This window comes from Cebus imitator, unplaced genomic scaffold (genome assembly GCF_001604975.1).
Source record: "Cebus imitator isolate Cc_AM_T3 unplaced genomic scaffold, Cebus_imitator-1.0 Scaffold31, whole genome shotgun sequence".
Taxonomy (NCBI): domain Eukaryota; kingdom Metazoa; phylum Chordata; class Mammalia; order Primates; family Cebidae; genus Cebus; species Cebus imitator.
Window position 1 is genome coordinate 7284308 of NW_016107346.1, and position 27227 is coordinate 7311534.

The 27227-nt window shown below is 42.2% G+C and overlaps 2 pseudogenes across 2 annotated transcripts; both read left to right on the top strand.

Moving 5' to 3' along the window:
* The first annotated feature begins 1381 nt into the window (after window positions 1–1381).
* On the top strand, window positions 1382–2211 carry LOC108300985 (annotated as a pseudogene). Its single transcript, XR_005199343.1, has one exon. The product of XR_005199343.1 is annotated as a 40S ribosomal protein S3-like (transcript).
* Window positions 2212–7036: 4825 nt separating this feature from the next.
* Window positions 7037–9510, top strand: LOC108300986 (annotated as a pseudogene). Its single transcript, XR_001823683.2, has one exon. The product of XR_001823683.2 is annotated as a nucleolar GTP-binding protein 1-like (transcript).
* The last annotated feature ends 17717 nt before the right edge of the window (window positions 9511–27227 follow it).

Sequence of the window (27227 nt, forward strand, 5' to 3'; positions counted from 1 at the left end):
CTCTGGGATTTCTGGGGCTGACATTCATTTCCTCCTTCCTCTGTGCTCCCTTAGCCTGTCCATTCTCGGCCACACTGACTTGGAGTCTGGTCAGCTGCTTGTATGCCTGTCTCACCCAGTTAACTCAAATTCCTCAGGGGGCAGGAACAATGCATTCTTATTTTCCACGTCACAGCTCCAGTTACTGTGACTGACCCACAGAAATATTGGTTTGGAGTCAATTATCTCAGGGATGCAGCTCAAAGTCAATGTGTCTTGTATAGAGTGAGTATAGGGATGCCTTAACGAGGAAGAAGCAAATCCCAAGAGGAGCAAGGAAAACTTGAGCTGCAACCACTTTGCCTTTCACAGGATGAATTAGAGCGGTTGTTATTGAATCTGCCACCAGATGGCGACCCAGGCAAAAATATCTTGAGGCTACGCTTCAGCCCTGTGACCTGATCTTCCCCCAAATTCTGAGATCCTTGCTGCCTCCAGAAACAGCAGGCACTTAAGTCCAATGTAGCTTGCCAGGATTTCAGGGATTGAACTTTTATCGTTTGCTGGCATTTCCTTCAGGGGAGCAGAGGCAAGAAAATAAGCAAATCCATGGTCTGCTGTTTGCTGGAGGAAGAATGAGACTGCCTAAAGGCAAAGTGTTTAGTACAAAGGTGTCATAAGCTCTGAGCTGGTCCCTGCTTTATCAATTTCTGGAAGTGTGACATTAAAGCAAACACCCTCTTTTCTGGGCCTGGTTTTCCTCTATAAAATGTCAATTCAGGTTCCAGCCTGTCGTGGGATGTCATCAGCCTTTACAACCTACCTGGGCTATGCCCCTGCGATTAAGTGCTCATTGGGAACTTAGTCCCCTGCTTTTCCGCCTCTCTTAGGGAACCACAGTCATAGAAACCAGCAACTTGCTGCAGTAGGAACTGCTAATATCTTGGACATTCCCCATATTATTTCCGAGACCAACCAGTCATAAACAGAGGAGTGAGACATTGGAAAAGTGAAAGAAGCTAGGGCATTATTCAGCAGTGAGCCTAAAGTCTGCACATGCAACAGCATACTATTCATGCAAATTCTTGCAAAATGCAAAGCTAATGGCATATGACTTATAACTCATTCTTGTGTATAACAGTAGAACAACTTGCAACTGAAGAAACCACTACTCAGGATGGAAGTAGCCTTGGGAGGGAGGCAAGGAATGGTGAGGGGGAGAGAATGAGCTGTTTCTGTAACATTTCATTTCATAAGAGAGACGGATGGACTTCAAGCATCTATGGCAAAATATTAACTCAGATAAATCTGATTAGTTTCAAATTATCTTCTGTAATCCTCTCTATGTTTGACTCATTCTTTTAATTAAAAAGAAAAAATATTTAAAGTAAATTAAGCCTTTCCTTTCAGCAGAAAGCCACAGCAATATGGCTATGCAAATTTCCAAAAAGAGGAAGTTTGTCACTGATGGCATCTTCAAAGCTGAACTGAATGAGTTTGTTACTCAGGAGCTGGCTGAAGATGGCTACTCTGGAGTTGAGGGGCAAGTTATACCAGCCAGGACAGAAATCATTATCTTAGCCACCAGAACACAAATGTTCTTGGTGAGAATGGCCAGTGGATTCTGGAACCGACTGCTGTAGTTCAGAAGAGGTGTGGCTTTCCAGAGGGCGGTGTAGAGCTTTATGCTGAAAAGGTGGCCACAAGAGGTCTGTGCGCCATTGCCAAGGCAGCGTCTCTGCGTTACAATCTCCTATGAGGGTTTGCTGTGCAGAGGGTCTGCTGTGGTGTGCTGTGGTTCATCATGGAGAGTGGGGCCAAAGGCTGCAAGGTCATGGTGTCTGGGAAACTCTGAGGACAGAAAGCTAAATCCATGAAGTGTGCGGATGGCCTGATGATCCACAGCGGAGACCCTGTTAACTGCTACGTTGACACTGCCATGTGCCATGTGTTGCTCAGACAAGGTGTGCTGGGCATCAAGGTGAAGACCATGCTGCCCTGGGACCCAACTGGTAAGACTGGCCCTAAGAAGCCCCTGTCTGACCACGTGAGCATCATGGAACCCAAAGATGAGATACTGCTCACCACCCCCATCTCAGAACAGAAGGATGGGAAGCCAGAGCTGCCTGCCATGCCCCAGCCAGTCCTCACACGGAACAGGGTCTCCTTGGCAGCTGTTTTCTGGAGTCTGGATGTTGCTCTGTAAAGACCTTTAATACAATCTTGTACAAAGTAAATAAATAAATATATAAAAAGTAATTTAAAAAATAACAGAGCTCGCCAGCCCCTTAGAGCACATCTTGGTCTAGGGTAGTTTCTTTAGCAGAGTTTTCTGTAGATACAGACATGTGTTCACAAAGTATCTTTAGGTTTCCCAGGCCCAGGAGGGGCAGGATAATACTAAGGGAGGGAGATCTGCTCTGGGAGGAGGGACCTGGTCTAACCAGCCCTGTAGCTCTGCAAATCTTTGGGGCTTTGTCCTCATCTGTAAATGGGAATGAAGTCTGTCCAATTTACCTCACTCAGTTATAATGTGCATCAGATGAAATGACATTTGTAAAAACAACTTGAAAATACAAAATGATGTAAGCAGGTATTATTTAGTTGTCAAGCTCTAAGTCCTGAGGCCTCTTTTATATTAACAACAGTAATAACAATACAGGCCGGGTGCAGTGGCTCACGCCTGTAATCCCAGCACTTTGGGAGGCCAAGGCATGCAGATCACGAGGTCAGGAGTTCGAGATCAGCCTGGCCAATATGGTGAAACCCCATCTCTATTAAAAATATAAAAATTAGCCAGGCGTGGTGGCACGTGCCTGTAGTCTCAGCTACTCAGGAGGCTGGAGCAGAAGAATCACTTGAACCCGAGAGGTGGAGGATGCAGTGAGCCGAGATTGTGCCACTGTACCCAGCCTGGGCAACAGAGTGAGACTGTAAAATAATAATATTGTAAAATAATAATAATACAATAACAAAGGAAGAAATAAAAGGAGGATGTGTAACATGGCAAGGAGGGAAGGAAAAATGAAGAAAGAAGAAAAACCTACTGAAGATAGCCAAGAAAATAGCTTTCCTTCTCAGGTACTGACTCGAGGGCTTTCAAAATAATGGAAATTACACTTCACAAAAAAATAACCCCAATGGTCATTGTCATTAGAATACAGAACAATATTTATATGGTTCCCTGTAGTGAGTCAACAATTACTTTTGATGGAAGCCACAAGGCTTCAATTTTCAGAGTTTAAATAATGAACATAGTGATACCACCAAAGAAACAGTCATTAAATATCAATATAAAATACAGTGGAAGAAAACGAGAAAAACAGCAAGCTGCTCATTGCAGTGTTTCTGACCAAGACTCTGTTCTGCAAACCCTGGGGGAGCGGCATGGATTGAGCTGTTACTTGAGGCTTGGGTTAAACACAGTAGGCTGTAGACTTTCCAGAGCAGATAAAGTCAATTTATATTCTGAAAACCTGGCACTGCCTAAGAAAATCCAAACTCATCAGACAGAAGCTTTGCATGAGTGTAGTTAATGGCATAAAAGAGTGCCCAGAGACTCGCCCATAGAGACTTTCTGATAGCTGATGCCAGGGACAGCAAAAAGCAGTGGGGTCGTTAACCAAGCCCCTCCCAATTCTTCTTGAGCCCATCCTCTGCTCACTGGTCCCCATTTTATAACCATGCTCAAGGAGCCTAGGCTTCTCTGCTTCTCCTACAGCATGCTTAATGTCACTACTTTATCCATTCTGTGCTGTTGCAGGCTGAAGGAGACATTCCACTTAGAGGGATCCACAGATTCGAGAGGCTGCTTGGGGAGGGCAGCACAGTAAGATACAAGGACTTTGCCATCAGACAGCTGGATTTAAGTCCCAATTTCTGCCTGTGGTAACCAGTCTGCAAGACAGCCTGCAATGATTCCTGACCCTCATATTCATGTCCTTGTTAGTTCCCTCACACATTGAATCAGGGCTGGCTCCAGGTGACCAATAGAATACGGAGGAAGTGATGGAGTATGAATTCCGAGGCTAGGTCACAAAAGGCATTGTACCTTCCACCTCTTAGATCTCTCTCTCTAGGGAAGCCAGCCACCACTCTGCAAGGACTCTCAAGCAGCTCCATCTACAGATTCACATGGAGAAGAATTAAGGGCTCCTGCCGATCACCAGCACCACTTTGCCGGCCTTATAAGTGAGCCACCTTAGAACTGGAGCCTCCAGCTCCGACTGACATTTGACTGCAACGTCATGAGAGACCATGAGTTTGAACCACCCAGCTGAGCTGCTTCTGAGCTAACCCACTGAAACCGTGAGAAATAATCAGTATTGTTTTAAATCCTAAATTTGGGAGTGATATGTTATATAGCCATATTAACAAGTCTAAGTATTGGGAGCGTTTAGGCTGATATTCATTTGGGAGGCACCTGTACAGCTGTATCAATTGTTCAATCATTTAAATATTTCTTGGTAAAAAGCCCTGTGCTTGAATTAACCTGATTTTGAATTACAAGCTCCCTGAGGTTGTAATTCAACCCAAGTTGCCTCTTCAAGGAGGCCTGAACTATGGACCTATAAAAAGGACTAAAGCGTTCAGAAGTCCAGGCATCCTTACCTGAATGTAAGGCTCTCTCCCTGCAGGATGGCATTGCTGTCAGGAGGGACCGTGTATTAGTTCATTTTTATACTGCTATAAAGAAATAGCTGAGCCTAGGTAATTTATAAGAAAAGACATTTAATTGACTCACGGATCCCCAGGCTGTACAGGAAACGTGGCTGGGGAGGCCTCAGGAAACTTACAATCATGGTATAAGGGGAAGCAGGCTGGAGCAGGAGGAAGAGAGAGGGGGAAGATGCTACATACTTGTAAACAACCAGGTCTTGTGAGAACTCTAACAAGAGAACAGCACTAGAAGGACGGTGCCAAACCATCAGAAAGTGCTCCTATGTTCAATCACTTCTCACCAGGCCCCACCTCCAACATTGGGGGTTACAACTGAACATGAGATTTGGGTGGAGACACAAATCCCAACCATATCAGATGGTAATGAATATGGAGGATCAGCTCAATATCCAGCACAAAGGCCCTCAGTAAACAGAAGACTCAGAAGCGGGGCCACCCTGTCTCAGGAGCACTGATTGGCCTGCCCTTCTTTCCTTCAACCTCCTGGAGGGCAGGGTCTGTGTCTTCTTTATCTGTACCCCGAGCCCCTAGTCCCCATGGCTGGTAGGCATTATTCCAACATTAGAAGTAGAGAACCAGGTGCTGTGGATAAAGAGTGGCTAAAAACAAGAATTAGACTCTTTAAGCAGGTGATATAGAAACACAACCAAATGTGTTCTTAGAAATAAGCTGTGCCTTTAAGCTTTCCTTGGCCTTTTAATATGACTGCTACTGCTTTAGCATATGTCAAAATAATTGACCAAGATGGGCAAAAAGTCACTAAGAATGAAAGCACTTCCATTAAGGAATATTTTATTTTCCATGGGGTCTTTGAGAGCTTAGAGAGAAATTGAAGCAATAGTGAAATAATAGAGTAGACTGCTGCAATTAAATGTGATTTACCACAACTTAAGTATCACTTTCAGATAGTGTCAAATTAAAGCATTTAAGAAGATTGCTGAAAATAGGAGACTTTTTTCTTATCTAAGTGAAATGCTGGCACAGGAGGTCTCCAAAGGGAAACTGCCAGATGCTGCTTTATGTGCTTGGCATGTTTGTACCTAACATTTCCTTAGTGTTTTTGAATTTTACATTGTCTGCAAAATCGCCACTTCATTAGAACTGCCTCAGAAACTCCCTTTTAAATGGTGGAGGTAGCTGTCAATCTGCATCTGTGCTGCCTCATTCACATTTTAGAAATGCAGGAGTTGTTTTCAAAAATACCTTTTTATTTAATTTTGAGTTTTCTATGTCTTCAGGAAAAATATTGGTTAGTCCAGAAAGTCAGAGGGATGACTTTAAAATCAGTATATTTAATATATCTCCTTGTTTAAACTATTAGGAGCTAAAAGTTCTTGAAGTTTGACCTCATTGCAGTGATATATGCCATAAATCTCCAACATAATTTTGTTTTAGCTTTGGCAACAGTCTCTTACAATTTGAAATTTAATAGAATTTGAGTAAGAGTGGATATAGAATATCCTTTATTTCTTTCTCTTGTCTTATTGCCCTGGGCAGAACTTCCAATCCTGTGTTGGATAGGACTGGTGAGACAGCATCCTTGTCTTGTGCCAGTTTTCAAGAGGAATGCTTCCAGCTTTGGCCCATTCAGCATGATACTGGCTGTCAGTTTGGCATAAATGGCTCTTATTATTTTGAAGTACGTTTCCTCCGTCCTAATTTATTGAGAGTTTTTAACATGAAGGGATTTTGAATTTTATTGAAAACCTTTTCTGTGTCTATTGAGATAATCATTTGGTTTTTGTCTTTAGATGTCTTTATGTGACGGATTACATTTATTGATTTGCATATGTTGGACCAGCCTTGTATGCCAGGGATGAAGCCAACTTGATCATGGTGGATAGGCGTTTTGATGTGCTGCTGTAATTGGTTTGCCAGTATTTTAGTGATAATTTTTGCATCAATTTTCATCAGGGATATTGGCCTGAGGTTTTCTTTTTTTGTTTTATTTCCACCAGGTTTTGGTATCAGGATGATGCTGGCCTTATAGAATGAATTAGGGAAGAGTCTCTCCTTTTCAATTATTTGGAATAGTTTCAGAAGAAAGGATATCAGCTCCTCTTTGTATTTCTGGTAGAATTCAGCTGTGAATCCATCTGGTCCTGGGCTTTTTTTGGTTGGTAGGCTATTTATTATTGCCTCAATTTCAGAACTTGTTGTTGTTCTATTCAGGGATTCAGCCCCTTCCTGTTTCAATCTTCGGAGGGTGTATGTGTCCAGGAATTTATCCATTTCTTCTAGATATTCTAGTTATTTGCATAGATGTGTTTATAGGATTCTCTGATGGTTGTTTGTATTTCTGTGGGGTCAGTGGTGATGTCCCCTTTATCATTTTTTATTGTGTCTATTTGATTATTTTCTATTTTCTTAGAGGAAGTCAAATTATCTTTGTTTGCAGAGGGCATGATCCTACATCTAAAAAACCCCTTCATCTCAGCTCCAAAGCTTCTTAAGCTGCTAAGCAACTTCAGCAAAGTCTCAGGATACAAAATCAATGTGCAAAACTCACAAGCATTCCTATATACCACCAGTAGACAAGCAGACAGCCAAACTATGAATGAACTCCTCTTCACAATTATGACAAAGAGAATAAAATTCCTAGGAATACAGCTAACAAGGGAAGTGGCAGGAGCATCCAGTCCCTGCGTGCACACGGCAGCCGGCATGGCACACTACAACTTCAAGAAAATTACAGTGGTGCCGTCTGCCAAGGACTTTATTGACTTGAAACTGTCAAAGACTCAGCGGAAGACTCCAGCTGTTATTCATCAACATTACCAAATTCATCACATTGGACATTTTTACATGAGAAAAGTCAAATTTACTCAACAGAATTACCATGATAGACTTTCACAAATTCTAACAGATTTCCCTAAGTTGGATGACATTCATCCGTTCTATGCTGATTTGATGAATATTCTCTACAACAAGATCACTACAATTTGGCTCTGGGGCAAATAAAAGTTGCCAAAAATTTAGTGGACAATGTTGCTAAAGATTACGTTCTGATGAAGTAGGGCGACTCCCTCTACTGCTGCAAGCATCTGAAGCATGCGGCCCCCTGGGCGGATGTGCACCATGATCAAGAGGCAGAAGCAGAGTTTGGCGTATTTAGAGCAAGTGTGTCAGCATTTATCCCATTTGCCAACCACTGATCCAAATACCAGGACTCCGCTTTTGTGTGGGTACCCAAATGTTGGGAAGTCCAGCTTCATCAATAAGGTGACGAGAGCAGATGTGGATGTTCGGTCCTATGCGTTCACAACCAAGCCTCTGTTGGGCACATGGATTCTAAGTATCTACGTTGGCAGGCTGTAGATGCTCCTGGGATCCTGGACCACCCTCTGGAGTACAGGAACACCATCGTGATGCAGGCCATCACCGCCCTGGCCCATCTCCGTGCTGCAGTCCCGTACGTGATGGATTTGTCTGAGCAGTGTGGGCACGGGCTGAGGGAGCAGCTGGAACTCTTCCAGAACATCAGACCTCTCTTCATCAACAAGCCTCTTATAGTTGTAGCCAACAAGTGTGATGTGAAGAGAATAGCTGAACTTTCTGAAGATGATCAGAAAATATTTACAGATTTGCAGGCTGAAGGATTCCCTGTAATAAAGACCAGCACCCTGACTGAAGAAGGTGTTATTAAAGTTAAAACAAAGGCTTGCGATAGGCTTTTGGCTCATCAAGTGGAAACCAAAATGAAGGGAAATAAAGTGAATGAGGCGCTGAATAGACTGCACCTGGCTGTCCCAACCAGGAGGGACGATAAGGAGAGGCCCCCTTTGATCCCTGAAGGGGTGGTGACACGCAGGAAGAGGATGGAAATGGAGGAGCCCAAGAAGAAGAGGGAACGAGATCTTGAGCTGGAAATGGAAGATGATTATATTTTGGATCTTCAGAAGTACTGGGATTTAATGAATTCGTCTGAAAAACATGATAAGATACCAGAAATCTGGGAAGGCCATAATATAGCTGATTATATTGATCCAGCCGTCATGAAGAAATTGGAAGAATTAGAAAAAGGAGAAGAACTGAGAACAGCTGCCAGAGAGTATGACAGTGACTCAGAGTGAAGGTGAGGAGATGCTGGAAATCTGACAGCAGGCAAAGCAGATTAGAGAGAAAAAGAAGTTGAAAATTCTGGAGTCCAAAGAAAAGAATACACAGGGACCCTTGAACTGCTAAGAAGTTTCAGAGAACAGTTTTGGAGAATGAGTCGTGTAGTCTTGGTGTTGACATGGACAATAAAGGCGACGCCCACTACTCAGTCCAGGCAAGATGATCCCGGAGCATCACTAGGAAAAGAAAGGGGAAGACTCTGCTCCCCACTCCTCTGTGGCCTGGAGTCGGAGTTGCCCTCAAACTCCACGTGACGTTTCTGGTCTTTGGGATGTCAAGATGGTGAAGAAAGCCAAGATTATGATGAAGAATGCTCAGAAGAAGATGAATCGGTTAGGGAAGAAAGGGGAGGCGGATAGACATGTGTTTGATATGAAGCCCAAGCACTTACTCTCTGGAAAGAGGAAGGCTGGCAAAAAGGACAGGAGATAGGGGCCCTGCGTTGGTGTGGCTTGGTGAGGCTGTTGCTGTTTATTATTTGCTCATTTGGTACAGTATGGTTTCATGAAATTGGAGTTATCTATAAACTGAAAAATACAAAGAAAATCAGTAAAGCACTTGTTGCTTTGCTGAAAACTATGGTTAACCCTATATAGATGTGGGAAACGTTTGTCACTGCACAATATTACAAATATTTTGAGTAGACAATGTTTCTACATTTAATGGAGTATCTATCAATTGCTTCAGATTTTCAGAACTGGGAAGATTTACTGGTGTAACTGGGTTATTTTTGGGAGAAAAACCTTATTTTCTTTAGAAGAATATCACTAACATTGATTTGACTTCTTAATAGCAAAGGTATTTAATTTTCTGAAAAGATTTTCAACTAACTTAAAAACTTCATTCTCCAAGCATGATCTACACAGTTTGACAAACATAATAAGAGAAATTTAAAAGGTTTCTTCAGCATTGCAATAATCGCCTTAGGTCTATAAGTCTGTTTAATCCTTACAATAACTCTAGGAGGAATATGCTAACTCCATTTTAAAGATGAAGAAATTGTGGCTTAGTCAATTGCCCAAGTTTAGACAGTTAGTAAACAGTGAACAAAGATTTGAACTTGGGAAGTATAACTCCTGTACCCACAGTCCCAGCCCTATGCTGCACACACACCAACATTAACAGCTGAAAATACTCCCAGTAACTGAGTTGACTGACTTGCTATATGCTGTTATCGGCAACATAGTAGTTAGAAATTGGTGGCAGCTATTATGAATAATGACTTTTGCTTTAGATAAGTTGATTTATAGAGTATTTTTCTGGCAGAAATTTGAAACCAGAGAACTGTTGACTATTGGATATCCTACGAGTTTTTAAATTTTTTATTTTTATTTTTATTATACTTTAAGTTCTTGGGTACATGTGCAGAACATGCAGGTTTGTTACATAGGTATACACATGCCATGGTGGTTTGCTGAGTTTTTTTTTTTTTTTTAATAGAGATGGGGTCTCACTATGTTGCCCAGGCTGGTCTTAAACCCTGAGCTCAAGCAATCCACATGTCTTGGCCTCTCAAAATGCTAGAATTATAGGTGTGAGCCACCACGCCTGGCTATTTTTTTTTTTAAATCATAAAATATATGAAAAAAGTTATTATGTCAGTAAAAATTCTCTTCATACCAGAATTTTGCATACTGTAGAAACAGATTATTATTGAACTTAGAACATCAAGTTTTTGCCTGAAAAATTATTTCTACTTATCAAGAGATGTTCTTGAATGGAAGTGAACATTATGTCCAAGGCACTGATCTTTCATAAAAATAAAATGGAGAAAAATGCTTTTTGTAAAATAAGGACATTGACCTCATCATTGTCTACTCTTCCTATGTTGTGAGTGAAATTCTGATTAAAATATGATAACATTTCAAAAAAGTTGCATAACCTAGTATACACTTTCAAGATGTAATCTTTGACTGAGGAAGACTCCGTTGAGCAAAAGTCTTTTCTATAAGGTAAACCTGACTTTCAGACCAAGACGGTGATGGTACCATCAATATTTTGCCTTAAGAAACTTAAGATCTTAATACAAAAATTTAAATGTACCACTTTTAAAGGAAAGCCACCAGCAATTTCTAAACTTAAAGCAGGAAGATGAAAGGATGGAATAAATTTTACCTTATGTTCTACAATTCTAGGAGAAACATGAGCCCAACTCCAGGGTTTGCACACAGTCATGCCAGTGTGATCTGGGGAGGAATCCCGAGGCTCCAGCTCTGGGCTTCAAGTTTTGATCCCTCAGCCTTGGGTACAGGAGGGGGATTGATGCTGCTGCTGCGGGGTTTCCTGGGGTCTGACCACACCAACTCATCAGATCTCATTGTTACCTTCCATTCTCCTCTCTGAGTTCTTTCCTTCAACTGTTGTGCCACTTTTACTTTGTTCAGAGGGATCATACTGGAAGGTGTAGGATGTCAAGTTCACTCTGCTTTTGTTTTTTATTCCTTTTTGCAGACAGTTGGCAGCTGTGTGAAGACGGGAATAGAGGAGGCATGGTAGGCAGCCACAGCTTGGGTTCCCTGCAGCCCTGGCACGGAAGATAGGAACACCCACAGGGAATGTGGCCACCATGATGTCTTCCCACCATGATGACTTCACCCTGCCCCTTTCCAATGAGCCCTGCTGTCATCCTCACAGGTGTCCCACTCGGTGTCTGAACGCTGGGTTTGATGCATCCGGAAAGGCATCCCTCACAGGCCTCATTGCCGGGAGCCCCCAGCAGCCAGGACAAGCCCCACAGGGGAGCTGTCTGCTTCCCCACGCAGCTGTGAGGGGCTCTTTCCCACTTTCCCAGTCTTTCCTGCCTTTATCTGATATTCCTAAGTACAGCTATGGAAAAGGGAAGTGCTTTGATAGCAAGTGTCAGCAGGTTGAGGATTCTGCAAAGGCATCTTGGAAAATCAAGGAAGGAGATACATGCCTAATTCTTATGCTCTGTTATCCTGGCCTCCAGCAAGACCTACCCTAGTATCAGAGAGGCCCATTGTAGATAAATATGGGCTGCCAAAAGCAAGGCAAGCCCTGGGCAAACTGCCCAACAGATGGTTCAACTCTGTGTGTACCAGCCAAGGGCCAAAGTGTCAGACAGTAGCTTCTGTTTGTGCCTTAAGTCAGAGTTGTGAATATAAGATAATTGTGGGATGGCAGGGGTCCCACAGTTATGGATGTGGGATGGTTTAGTTCCATCCAAGACAAACTTAGGACATCTTCTTTCAGGGGTTTGAATACACAGCTTTCTCTGCTGCCCCCTCAAAGCCTTGGCCAATGGAACTGAGTGGTGAGAAGGGTGAAGGGCTTTAGACAGGAGGGAAGGAATGTCCTTGCATGGCTCAGAGGACGGGGACCCTAGCCGAGATCTTGGTGCTTTGGCCTGCAGACAGCATCAGAAGCCAGCCCAGGAAGTGGGCCAGTGGCCTTGTACAGAGGGCTTGTGGTGGCTAAATGTATGTGTCAGTCTTACTAGGCTAAGGGATACTCACCAGCTGGTAGAACAAGATTCCTAGGTGTGTCTGTGAGGCTGCCTGCGGGAGATTAGCACTGGACTCAGTGGACTAGGTGAAGATCTGCTCTCACCGTGTGGGTGGGCACCGTCCAATCCACTGAGGGCGAATCCCCTCCCTCTACTTGAGCTAGGACATCCATCTTCTTGGACATCTGTGCCCTGGTGCTCAGGCCTTCAAATCCTGGGACTTAACCTGACCCCCCAGTAAGTCCCCTGGGACTTACACAGCCCCCACTCCCCCAGCGCTATCCCGATTCTCACGCTGTTGGACTTGAACTAAATTACATCACTGGCTTTCCTGGTTCTCCAGCTTGCAGCCAGCAGATGGGAGTACCTGTCGGTCTCCATAACCACATAAGCCAATTCCTAGAATAAATCTCCTCATAGCTATTGATCTGTAACTATTTATTCTCTGGAGAACCCTGACTAATACAGGGCTCTTGTTTCCCTCAGGTTCCTCAGGTCCTGAGAGGGGAGGTGGGCCAGCAGAAGGTGAGCTTGGGAAGGCAGCCCGGGGTCATCCAAATCCTCCTGGCTCTTCAGCTTGGCAGGTTAGTTAACATTCAGAAGCCTTCATCCCCCACCCCCAAAATGGGCATGAATGACTCAGAATGCTGCCTTGAAGAAAGGGTCTATCCAGCATGGTGCGTGGAGCCCAAGCAATCAGTACTTCAGGACTTCACCCTGCCCCTTTCCAATGACCCTGCTGTCACCCTCGCAGGTGTCGCCCTCGGTGTCTGAACGCTGGGTTTGATGCCTCTGGAAAGGCGCCCCTCACAGGCCTCATTGCCAGGAGCCCCTGGTGCCACCAGCAGCCAGCAGGGAGCGCGTCCTCCGCCCGCCCACTTCTGCTCCTTCTCTCGCTGCAGGGCTGGAGACTTTAGGACAGAATGACTCTAAACCCACTCCAGCCCGCGGTGTGAGCATTTCCTGATGTGAAAGCTTCAACCGCAGTCTCAAAATTGAGCTCTTCCAAGGCATAAAATAATCAGTTGAAAATCTTATGGGTCGTAAAGACGTTGGCCCTGGAGAAGAGTGAGACCCGGAACGCGGGGCAGCTGCTAGCGGCCTGGGGTGCGCGGAAGGCTCCGATCTGGGGATGGCCCTTGCCAGGGACAGTGACCTGGGCTGTCTTGGAGACTCTACCTCTCCGTACGTAAGATGAGAATGCGCATACCAGCCTCAGGCATGGTTGTTTGTACATTCGTGAAATCAGACGTATTAAAGTACTACATCGATCATGGATTTTGTTGAATAACCAAGAACAACAACAAGAAAATGTTGAAAATGATGAGAGCGTGGCTCTACATTAAGAAGGGAAATAGGAGGCATGGGACAGAGGAGGAATCCAGGACAGTTCCATAAGAAAATGTGCTTGCACTCTGGTTTTTTGTGGAGGCTCCTGTGTGCTGGGAGGCTGGCTGGGATGGGGAGCTGGTGGCAGAGAATGCTGTCTGTTTTCTTTCTCCTAACTGGAGAGAACTGCAACAGAAGACTGGGGTCATTAGGAACCAGTGGGCAGGGAGGGACACGCGTTGGCGTGGACTAGAGCAGGTTCCCCTGGAGTTCTACAGGGTGGAGGTGAAGGAGCTTCTAGAGCAAAGTTTGCCAGTTAAGGGGGAGCCACTGTTTGGGCTGCTCTCCGAAGTAGAGAATTTTCGTGTGTGCCTGGAGTGTTTCTATTTGAGAGGTGGGAAGGTGAATTATTTACAAGTAAACATATCCTTCTCTCCTCAGATTCTGCAGAACTCGCAGACCCAAAAACAAATTAGAAATTGCTTTTATCTTCTTGCTTAGCCTAAATTTCTTTGTGGAAGCTGAAGGAAAATATAAGTAGTTTTCTAATATATTCAGTTACAGAGACAACAAAGAGAAATATTCAAGAAACAAACACTAACGTGCTTTGACTTCATATATGTCTTAGCTGTAGACAGAATTGGGACTTCCTAATATGAGTTTGTTCCAGTACAACCCCTCGAAAAGATTTTCATCAGCAAAACACACATTGGAGGAGAAGCAATTGTCTCCTGTAAACCATTTTCTCACTTCATTGCTAGTTTTCACAGCATCTTTCTTCTAACAGTTCTCCTTTTTTGATCTGCAAACAACCTGGGATTATTTCTTTCCCTCCTGGTAAATGAAAGAAATGTAAAGCAGATTCTAGAATAGGGTTAGATTGGTTTATTCCAGGTCCCTTTAAAAGAAGTCTATGTCGGCCGGGTGCGGTGGCTCACGCCTGTAATCCCAGCATTTTGGGAGGCTGAGGCGTGCAGATCACCTGAGGTTGGGAGTTCGAGACCAGCCTGGCCAACATGGAGAAACCCTGTCTCTAGTATAAAAAAAAAAAAAAAAATTAATTGGGTGTGGTGGCGGATGCCTGTAATCCCAGCCTCTCAGGAGGCTGAAACAGGAGAATTGCTTGAACCCAGGAGGTGGAGGTTTCGGTGAGTTGAGATTGTGCCATTGCACTCCAGCCTGGGCAACAAGAGTGAAACTCCATCTCAAAAAAAAAAAAAAAAAGTCTGCGTTAAAGGTTAAGCCATAAATACAATAAATAGAGAACTGCTTGGTTAACTGGGGGCTGATTCCCAGAGACACAACCAGGAGGAACTTCCCTAGCAAGGTGGCTACTCCCTGCCAAGGTAACCACAGCTTTCTAACAATAAGTAAAGTGTTTCTACTCATATCATAGGGACCCTGCTACAACATGGCCCTTTTCTCTCTGCCATCCAAAAAAACATCAAGAAAGTAAGAAGGGGCGTTTCTGAGAGCAAACTAGGAATCTTAGCATAATGCCTTCTCTCTAATTATGTTGGAAACAGGCTTTTAAACAGAAAAAAAAACTGAGGAGAAGATTACTAAATAGAATTCAACTAAAATGGCTTTTGATATTCTGCAGCTTCAAAGCATTTGTATTGGGTATATGTTCTCATGAATTTTGTTTAAGTTAAATTTAAATATCCCATTCCTCTGAGAACTCAGAGAAAGCCAGGTTGATTAATAAGTAATTAAGAGGCCAGGAGTGGTGGCTCACATCTGTAATTCCAGCACTTTGAGAGCCCAAGGTAGGTGGAACACCTGAGGTAAGGAATTCAAAACCAGCCAGGCCAACATGGTGCAACCCCACCTCTACTAAAAATATAAAAATTAGCCAGGCGTGGTGGCTCATACCTGTAATCCCAGCTACTTGGGAGGCTGAGGCAGGAGAATCGCTTGAACCCAGGAGGCAAAGGTTAGAGTGAGTCGAGATCGTGCCATCACACTCCAGCATGGGTGACAAAGTGAGTGGGACTCTGTCTCAAAAAAAAAAAAAATATTTAAAGCCAGATTCAAGCTTACTTCTTAGGAAAAAAAAAAAAAAGAGGTAATTAAGAACAGGTAGACATTTCAGATAAACTAGCTAATTAGCATTCATGGTTCCTTAAGTTTTGTTCCAACAGTCTCTTATTTTTTGCAAGTACATGATGTGCATATGTAGATATAGTCGTTTATCATTAAGCCTCACCTCATGATTACTAAATGTGATGCCTTGCTCTTGTAATACTTGCAGTTCCCATTTTAAGTGTGCAACCAAGTGCACAATTTTCTTTTGGTTCCAGGAAATTTGGTTAATGGAAACTCAGCTATTTACCCCTAAGTCCCTTTTAGTCATACAAAGGTAGTTCACCTGAATTTTCAGTAAATCTCATGGGAGAAAAGAATCAACTTTGGTGGTTATCAACCCAATTTTTTTTTTTTTTTACCCCAACCCAGTTTTTGTTCAGCCTCCACTGCATTTACCAAGTGGAGTAGCAGCTGTGGAGCCATTGCATTCTTTCTACTGAAAATATACTATTGAAAGGAGAGAGAACTTGATTTAAAGGAAATGGAAAATCATTCTTTGGGTATGGAGGCCAAAGGAATTTCAAAGGCTACAACCTGCTATTAAACTGCTATGTAGAAGAGAAAAGCAAGTATTAAATAGGACTCTGAGACACTCAGATTTAGGAATCAGCATTGACCTAACCCTACAATTACTCCCCACTGAAGAGGGATGAATGGCAAATGACAGTCTCTAGACTGGGAGAAAGAGGCAGGTTCAAGACATAGTCTTTCATATCCCTGTATGACCTTGGGCAGATCACATAAAGCTTTGGTATCCTCATCTCTAAAACAAACACCTTTTTTTTTTTTTTTTTTGAGACACAGTCTTACTCTGTCACCTAGGTTGGAGTGCAGTGGTGGGATCTCAGCTCACTGCAACCTTCACCTCCCAGGCTCAAGTGATTCTCCTGCCTCAGCCTCCTGTGTAGCTGGAAGTACAAGTACCTGCCACCATGCTCGGCTAATTTTTATATTTTTAGTAGAGATAGAGTTCATCATGTTGGCCAGGCTGGTCTCAAACTCCTGACCTTAGGTGATCCACCCACCTCGGCCTCCCAAAGTGTTGGGATTACAGGCATGAGCCACTGTGCCTGGCCTAACACTCACTATTCTGTCTCCTTCACCTTACAGGGTTGCTGTGAGGTTTAGTGAGTTCAGATTTGTGACTCTAGAGGTGGCTGAGTATGTACAAGGTAGGGACCGTGTACTCTATGACTTTTGCCTACTCCCATCACAGCTTTTGTGGAACTATACTTTAGCTCTGTGATGGCACATGTGGAATGAAATAAATGTATACAATGTAGAAAAACACAAATAAATGGAAGACACATTTCCAGTTCAGATTAATGGGAAGAGGCTTAGTTCTCATCTTCTTCCCCCAAATTTGACTTTACAGGGTTGCTTAGACTCAGTAGTATGCTGGAGCAGGTTCCTACCAGCTGGGAAGAACCAGTCTGATGCAACTCTTCTCAACTCCACATCCAGAGTTGTCAAGTTGGTAGCTTGAAATTGGCTATGCTGAAAGCATTTACAGCATGAAAATTGGCAGATGCTACATATTACAGCTTTTTGTTTGTTTGCTTCAGAGAACCAATTGTTAAATATTTGCTGGCATACCACTGCTTAGATTTTTCCATGCTTGTAAGTAATTTTGGTTTGATTTTATAGACTACGGTATCTCTGAGTGTTACGGTTTTAAGGGATATGGAGTAAACTGAAAACCAAAAGAAAAGCTCCATTCATTTACTACTCACAAATGCATTTTTGCCACTTCCTGCACCACTTCCTGCAGTATGGAGACAGACATGGTCTTAGGTCCATTCTTGTTAGTCACCTGCACAGAGATTGTGGACTGTAGTGCGTGCCTCGATTCTAGTGAAGGCCTTCTAAAATCGCAACTCTGAGAGGAGATTTGAAGCTAGGAGACCTGGGTTCAAGTTCCTTCTCAGCCATTGCTAACTGTGTGATCTTTGTCAAGTGACCTGATTTCTGTCCTTTGAGCTGATTTCTTTGGATTGCTCATTTATAACTTAGGATAAATACCTACTTCACAGACTTGCTAGAGTAAATGGGATATTGCATGTAAAATGCTTAGCACGTGGCCTGGCCTATAGTGACCTCTAAAAGAAGGCCAGCTATCCATCAAATTACCATTGTCATCACCATGCTTGTCATCAGGAAGGGATCATGGGTCGTCGCCATGGTTCATAACCATCTGTGAAAGGACCTTCCAAGGTCACAGGTGATGGAAGCACAGTTTACTTAATCCTTCTTTTTTTTTTTTTTTTTTTTTTTTTTTAGACAGAGTCTCACTCTGTCACCTAGGTTGGAGTGCAGTGGCATGATCTTGGCTCACTGCAATCTCCACCTCCCGGGTTCTTGCGATTCTCCTGCCGTAGCCTCCTGACTAACTGGAATTACTGGCACCACAACCACGCCCAGCTAAGTTTTGTATTTTTAGTAGAGACGGGGTTTCACCCTGTTGGTCAGGCTGGTCTCGAACTCCCGACCTCAGGTGATCCACCTGCCTAGACCTCCCAAAGTGCTGGAATTAGAGTTGTGAGCCACCACACCCAGCCTACTCCATCTTTATAAATCCCTGATAATCTTATATTCTCTATTGGAGCCAAGAAATATCGTTAGGCTCTCTTTTCCCATGATAAAGCCCTATAAAACAACCAGGTCAAACAACAGATCAAGTATTAGCATTTTGCAGGGTTAAATATATCATCCAATTAATTTAAAATCATCACATCTCTCTGTTGCTTGAGAAATAGGAAAAAGAAACAGAAGGAGGAGACCGAAATAGTACCTCATTACTAAGATGGAGGGTATAGTTTAGTGCAAGAACTACATGGGCCTGCTTAATAGGACCTCAGAATTGAACAGACTTGATCCCCTGTCTCAGGCAGTGCTAACTGGGAGCTCACCCTTGGAGGAGAGACAGAGAATGTATATTCCCAGATGCAGTCAGCTTCCAGAAAAAGAGGGGGGAGCCAAGCAGAGCATGCCAACATCAATCTTCCAACATTTAATGGTCATAGAAGTTACTCCCTCTCCCTTGGATGGACAGAAGATGGCATTATCTTTCTTAAATATGTTACCTCTTATCTTCTTGCTCCCTTGACACTTGAGGAGGGAGGCCAAAGGTTGATCATGCAAGTAAGTTGGTGCATTTTGCACATTTATTAAGTTATGCTTTTGAGGAAAAGAAAAGATTACGAAGGCTTCAATTTTCTGTGATCCTTTTATTTATTTATTTCAAAAAGTACTCAGTGGGAAATGCCTATGTGTTCTGCCCAGTGCTTCCATCTGGGGACATGTCCTCAGTCCAAAGATATCCTTCAGTCCTACGAGTTCACAATTGGGTGGTATAAACAAGTGTATTAACTCATCATTACAAGACCAAGTGTTAATAAATGCTTTTCTGAAATAGGACAAAAGAGCTATGGGAGGATACTTTATCTAGGAATGTCTGAAAAGACTTTTCAAGGGAAGTCTTTAAGGATAAGCAAGCCTTTGCCCATGAGAGCTTTTTATAGCTTCTAAATGGATGGTGATATAGATACACTCCAACATTTCTTTCCATAGGCATGTTAGGTGTGTTTCATTGGAAGTTGTAGGGGAGAGCTCCCATTAATGTCTGTCTTAATCTCAGCCCTGCGTCGTACCCCCTGTGTCTTCTGGTAGCCAGTTGTAGATAAACTATTGACACTCCACACTCTGTGGATGCTAAAGCATTTGAATGAAAAGCCAACATTTCAGGAAACCACGATGGGTCTATTGTGGTTTCTAATGGAGGCTTCTATTTTACCTACACTGTACCTATCAAAGTAGTTTCCAATCCTTTAGTTCAGGGGTCTCCAACCCCCATACTGTGGACCAGTACTGGTCTGTAGCCTGTTAGGAACTGGGCCTCACAGCAGGAGGTGAGCACTGGGTGAGTGAGCATTATCACCTGAGCTCCTCCTCCTGTCAGATCAGCCACAGCATTAGATTCTCATAGGACCATGAACCCTATTGTGAACTGAGCACGCGAGGGATCTAGGTTGCACGCTCCTTACGAGAACTTAACTAGTGCCTGATGATCTGAGGTGGAACAACTTCATCCTCAAACCATTCCTTCCTATCCCCTGTCTCCACCCTCATCCCGGTCCATGGAAAAACTGCCTTCCACAAAACGAGTTTCTGGTGCCAAAAAGGTTGGGGACCACTGCTTTAGTTCATTCGACTCTCCCATTTCACCAGTGACACAGGCAAGGCTGGCATCCATTTGCAACCCCCAATGCCATGCTGTACAGCTCCAGGGTGCCATTTACCTCATGGTCTGTGGTGTTGGGCAGTGCCACCATGGATTCCTGACCAAAGAAAACACTTTGCTTTGTCTTTGCCATCCAAACCATCTCCCAGAGCCCCATGCTGCCCTTCCATCCTCATCCAAGATAACTCCATGACCCCTACTCCTACTCCTTCACCAGTTCCCATACTCCAGACCCTCTCTAGGAAAACCCATCTTTCTACTGTCCCATTCCTTAGGACCCAACTCTCTGTAAGAGATGAATGAATGCATGACAAAGGGTTAGTGAGTTATAACAAGTTGGTCCCTTACAGATTAATCTGCTATTTTACTTGGGTCTTCCTGGAGGCTGAACTTCAACCCAGAGAAATAAGTGAAGTGGGAAATTCCAGGTTGGGAACTGGCAGCTTACGCAGGGGTGATGGTAGAGAGATTTTTGGCATAGGCCAGTACTTAGGACATCTGTAGCCTCTGATTTTCCATAGTCATAGAGAAGCTGTGTCTTGCTTCAGCTAATAACCCCACATTCCCACCAAAAGCAGGATGCTTGTCTCAGACCTGCTGGGACAGGAGACTTGGACGTTTAGCAGAATTAGTTATAATTCGAGTCTCTTCATCAGGAGATGAAGGTGTATTTGCAAACTTATTAAGATACACACACACACACACACACACACACACACACAGACAAAAAGATTAACCTGACTTTTTTCTAATTATGTCTACATGGAGGTCATTCAAATGCTGGTAGAAGCGTAAAAGAGTGATATGATTTTTGTCTGCCTTAGAAGGTGAATTTAATTGCTTATTTGTGCTGAGTTTGGATTGCAGGGGAAATAAAACTTGGATTTTCATCTATATATGATTTTAATCTCTACATATTACAAAAAAAAGGTTGGGCTTTGTCTTCTTTTTTTTCCTTTCTCATCTTTTGCGAACAAGTTGAAATGATGTGAAGGAAGTTCTTAAATGATCTTTCCAATTTCCAGTCATTGCATTTCCACAATTCTATACTAAGAATAGATCTGGATCTTATTTTTTTTAAGATCTGGCTTTAAATAAAAATATCCTGAAAGGCTTATAATAAAAAACAACAGTCTCCTGCCTCCAAGATCTGCTGCCCAGAAACATTTACTTTTAACTTTTTTCATAATTTCTTCTGGTTGTTTCTGATTTAAAAAGTAACATGCTTGAGTCATAATTTTAGGATTTATCCACAATAAACTCTATTAGCTCCCTGTTATGCCAGGTGAGGAGTTAGCTTTATAAATCCCCCAACCCCTTCTTCTCAAGGTAATTGTATTAATATCCTCTTTAAAATTGTCATATTTATGTTATGATTTTTAAAATGTTTACAGCAAAGTTCTCAGTGTACTATGAAAGCATTTCCTTTCTTAGGTAGCTTCAGAAAAGTGGTTGTCATCATCTTTTTGAGTGGGACATGAAGACCCTTGCTGGTACAGACACCTTCTCCAGAGAGAAACACCTTCAACTCTTAAGAATATGCAGAGGGTTCAAGGTTGTGACATCAGGAGCTGACCTATCACTGTCACTATTATCACCAGTTTGCATGCATAGCTCAAAAGAGGCTTGGTATGTCAGTTGTACCTACAGAATGCTTTCTGTGTACATGTGGCCCATGCTTTAAATGTGGGCTCCAAGAGCAGGGTCCTTGGATGGGCATGGCTTTTGGAGTCAAGAAGACTAGAGTTTAAATTATCATGGTAGGCAGAATACTTATCCCCCAAAGATGTCCATGACCTAGTTCCTGGAACCCGTGAGTATGTTACTTTACTTGGCAAAAGGGATTTTGCAAATGTCATTAAATTAAAGATCTGGAGATAGAGAGATTATCTTGGATTATCCGGGTGGGTCCCATGTAATCACAAGGGTCCTTATGGGATCTTTATGAAACCAAGGAAAAGGGGGAGGCACACAATTTATCATTCCGACCTGGGTGCTTTTAAGAGGGAAAGGGAATGCTATTAATAATTGTGTCAAACGTTGACCAATGAAACAGAATAGAGAAACCAGAAATAAAGCCAAAATATGTACAGCCAACCAATCTTCAACAAAGCATGTAAAAACATAAATTGGGGAATGGACATTCTATTTAATAAATGGTGTGGAAAAACTGGCAAACCACATGTAGAAGAATAAAACTGGATTCTTATCTCTCACCTTATACAAAAATCAACTCAAGATGAATCAAATACTTAAATACAAGAATTGACACTAAAAATTCTAGAAGACAACGTTGGGAAAACTCTTCCAAACTTCAACCTAGGCAAAGAATTCATGACTAAGACCCCCAAAGCAAATGCAACAAAAAGAAAAGTAAATAGATGGGACCTAATTAAACTAAAAAACGTCTGCATAGCAAAAGAAATAATCAGCAGAGTAAACACACAACCCATAGAATGGGAGAAAATATTTATAAACTATGCACCTGACAAAGGACTAGTATCCAGAATCTACAGGAACTCAAACAAATCAGTAAGAAAAAAACAATCCAATTAAAAAGTGGACAAAGGACATGAATAGATATTTCTCAAAAGATGTACAAATGGCCAACAACATGAAAACATGCTCAGCATCACTAATCATCAAAGAAATGCAAATTAAAACCACAAGAAGATACCACCTCACTCCTGCAAGAATGGCCATTATTGAAAAGTCAAAAAACAATAGATGTTGGAGTGGATATGAGGGAAAAGGAATGCTTATACACTGCTAGCAGGAATGTAAATTGGTACAATCTCTACGGAAAACAGTGTGGAAATTCCTTAAAGAGCAAACAGTAGGTCTACCATTTGATCCAGCAGTCCCACTACTGGGTATCTAACCAAAGGAAAACGTTATTACACAAGAGGACACTTATATATGTATGTTTGTAGCAGTACAGTTCACAATTGTGAAGCTGTGGAACCAACCTAAGTGCCCATCAATTAATGAATGGATAAAGAAAATGTAGCATATATACACCCTGGAATACTATTCAGTTATTAAAAGGAACAAAACAATGTTTTTTGCAGCAACTTGAATGGAGCTGGATACCATTATTCTAAGTGAAGTAACACAGGAGTGGAAAACCAAAAAACATATGTTCTCCCGTATAAGTGGGAGCTGAGCTATGAGTACGCAAAGGCATACAGAGTGATATAGTGGACTCTAGAGGCTCAGAAGCAGGAGAGTTAGACCCTTATTGGTCTGGAGATGGTACCATAGGAATCTACACTAACAAGCTTTACCAGCTGGCCTTGATCTGCTATTTATTTGCCTTTCTACAATTTGTGGCTCCTAAAGATTTAAAGTCTTTTTTTTGTTTTGTTTCTTCCCTAAAAATTTACTATTCCTTGTTGAAGATGCTATATAAGCTGGAATTCAAAGTCACCTCTTAGAGTTTTACTTATTTCTTGGGTAGCTCCCATATATATATATATATATATAATATACATAATGATGAACTTCTGTTTGTTTTTCTCTTGCTAATCTGTCTTTTGTTACAGGGTCTGCTCCAAATAATAATTTGTTATTTTATTTCATCAAATAAACACTCAGCTCTGTTGCCCAAGCTGTAAGGCAATGATATGATCACTGCCCACTGCAGCCTCAACTTCCTGTGCTCAAGTGATCCTCCCATCTCAGCATACCCCCACCCCTGCCCCATCACCAGTAGCTGGAACTACAGCTGCTCACCACCACACCTGGCTAATTCTTTTTTATTTTTTGTAGAGTGTGGTATCACTGCATTTCCCAGGCTGGTCTCAAACTCCTGGGCTCAAGCAATCCTCCCCCCTTGGCCTCCCAAAGTGCTGGAATTACAAGTGTGAACCACTGTGCCCAGCCCCAAATAAGAATTTATGAGGGTTGAAGAAAAACTTATTTTTCCTCCCCTTTACCCCCATCCTCCATGGGCTGGCAGACTGATTTTGAAGATGGGGATAGGCAAGGAGAGGAATAAGTAGGACTATGGGAGTGAAAGCAGGACAACCTGTTTGGGAGAGGATTGCTAAATAGAGTATCAGCAGCCACCATATGTGAAAGTGCAGCCCACAGTAGAGGGAAAGAGATTGGAAGAAGAACTCTGAACACTTCAATCTCTTTCACGTGTTTGGAAAGCACCAGGGGAGCACTTGAATATTTGAAGATTTGTTTTGGCTGCTTTGACTATGTTCTTTTAGCTGAGAGTCAAGCCTGAATCATATAGATGCTGGAGGTCCAAAGAAGGGTAATGGTACATTTGGTCTTTCAGGAGCTTTGGGTCTAGTAAAAGCGGTGTTTTCTCAAATCCTTCCAGCTTGAAGATCTCCTGAGCAGTGAACCAGAGTTTGTGGAATTCAGAGATGGGAAAGATAAATATGACTGGAGGAATTTATTGGGAACCCAACTTGGTCATGAAAGGCCAGATTTGAAGAAACCAATTTCTTCTTCTCAGGCAGACTGAAATGGAGCACTTGGTACACATAAACCATCTGTTTCTGGTCCCCTAAGCGCTCATGAGGTTAATTATGATGCTTTTCACACCCCCACCCCACAATTTCTAGGAACAGTAAATCTCACCACACATAGTCCTATTTCCTTGGCAGCTGTAGAGACAAGTGGCTCAGCTTGGCAATTTACAAAGTATTGCTCTTGTAACATTTTCCACTGGGGCACATATGGCAGATAAACAGACATTACTTCTACTATTACTTCAAAATTATTTGGCCACGAAGGATGGAAACTTATAGACCATGACAGCACCTTTGTTACCTTACTGCATTTTAGGTGAAATAAATTTTTTCTGGGGGTAAGTTAAGAAAAATAAACTAAAAATCTCCAGTATTTAATGCATCTTTAAAGATGCAAGATGCCCATTTTGGCAAGGTGAATTTCTAACTTCATATGTGAAATTACTTACCCCCAGAGGAAAAGATTTTATGTTTGTGTCCTTGTAAGGAACGAAAAATCAAAGTGGGAAACAGTTTTTGAAACAACAAAAGTTAAAAAACAGTATTCCCACTGCAAAAAGTAAACTCACCACTAGATTTTTAAATGCTTCAGACGAAAATCAGCAAAACCAACAAAATGGCATTGGTGATGGATGCTAATAAGGTATGATTTCTTGAAATTTCTGGGCAGTTGATTTTCCTTTTCATTTAAGTGAACTTACACGGAGGACATGAGATAGGACTACTACAAAGAGAATAATACATTTAAATTACGAGTATCCATGAGCTTCAGAGGGTCTGCCTGTCTGTTTCTCCGAGGTGAGAATGAGAGAAGAACAGATGAGACAGGTGCGCTGTACCAAAACTGTCACCTTTTCCAAAACCGCAGTATTAATTCTGCTTCAGGCACCTCACTGGGCTCTTTCAGTCACGCAGTTAAATTCTTTTTCAAATTATTAAGCTAATTTCTCCTGTTTTGTTTGTTTTTGTTTTTGTTTTGGATCAGTTTCTCATCCCGCCTCCCTTTAGTTTGGTTGTCTGCTGAAATCTTTAATTCAAAAACCACCTTCGAGTTCAGGCAGCTATCATCTGGAACTCTAATTAATAATGACTGTGACATTTTAAATAAATGAGAAGCAGCGTGTTGGGGAAGGGGATGGATTGCTAAGCAGAGGCTGTATCCAGGTAGAGATGGGAGGATATTCATAGGAGCATCCTTTCAGTGTTTCTTGGAAATGGCTTTTTAGCTCTGATTGCAAATATTTTGTAAAATTTTCCTATTTTGATCATCACTTTGGTCCATCTGGACAGAATACGTTTAAGAAAACCAATCTGAACTACTTTCTAATAGTCAGAGAATAAATAGTCTTTGTTACCTTCTGTTATTGGGTTGGGCCAGAGATCTCCTGTGAGTTCCTCTTTCTACATAAATTAAGATGCCATCATGGAAAGACCTTTAACTCTCTTACAAGACACCAAGGTATGTTGGGTTTTTATAGATTTTCTTGTAAACCTTAGCCTTACTATTACTTATTATTACCAAAATAAAGTGGAATATGGATGCAAAGCAACCACAGAGCAGCCCACTCCAGCTGATTAGGGCAGAGCCAAGGCTAACACCCAATGTCTTGGCTGCCAGAGCAGTCCACTGACCCTAACACATGCTGGTATTTCAGAAATAGTATAGCATGAGCCATTTAACCCCAGTAAAAGCTGATCACCCTCAAACACTGTAATGGCAGAGAGATGATTATTCACAGTTTTGAAAGACCCCACTTTATCAACCAAGGAGAAATCAGAAGATTCAGAGAATGATGGAGTTCTGATGTGTTAAATCAGCCAAAATAAACCTGAAAGAAAGTAGAAGGGGCTCCATAATGAGACCCTACCTAACCTGGGGAAGATTTCCCATGCTTACTGGTTTTCAAGAACTGTGTCAAGGAAAAATGTTTTTCTAGATGTTTTCTCTATCATCTGAGCACTGAATAAAATATGTTTGGAGGAATCTTTTCCGAATAAGCTTGATTTGTGCAATCAAATAAAAATTAAGGTCAGAATACTGCCAGTGAACAACTATCAAAAATATCTGATTAATGATGTAATTGTTTACGATTATGTGAGTGAATAACAAAAAATTTTAACTTTATACAACATTTTCTTATAGAGAGATGTATATAGAATACCAATACTGTGAAAAAAAATCCTAGTATTTATTTTACATTACTTTGTAAGTACAGCAAGTTCTAGTTTCCTGGTTCCCAAATTGGGCAGTATATCAGCTTTACTCAGAGTTTAAAAGTATAGCCATGCCGTGCCCCCATTCCTGTATCAGTCAGCTGTTGCTGTAATGATGCTGCATAGCAATCTCAAAATTTTGGTGGCTTTCAGAAACAAATATTTATTTTTCTCACACGTCCAGGGGTCTGTTGGGGTTTGCTGATCTCAGCAGGGTTCAGCTGGGTGTGGTATAGGCTGCAGATTACTTTTATTCCAGGGCTTAGGCTAGGGGAGCAGCATATACGTAGGGCAGAGTTTTCTCATGGTGATGGCAGAAGCACTGAATTGCGAGTCCAACACTACAGGCACATTGCAAGCTCTGTCTGTGACACTTTTGCTCACTTCCTATTGGCTAAAGCAAGTCTCATGTCTGAGCCGCAGGAAGCCAACAAGGGAGCGACTGTAAAATTCTACCATTTTTTAGGGCAGGAGAGAACTGGGACACAATATTTCACAATTCCCAAACTTTCTGATTCAGTAGGTCTATGATGGACCTCGAAATAAGTACTTCAACATCTTCAAATCCCCAGAGCTTTCTGATGTTCAGCTGACACCGATCTTGTCTATGAAAGTCCAATAT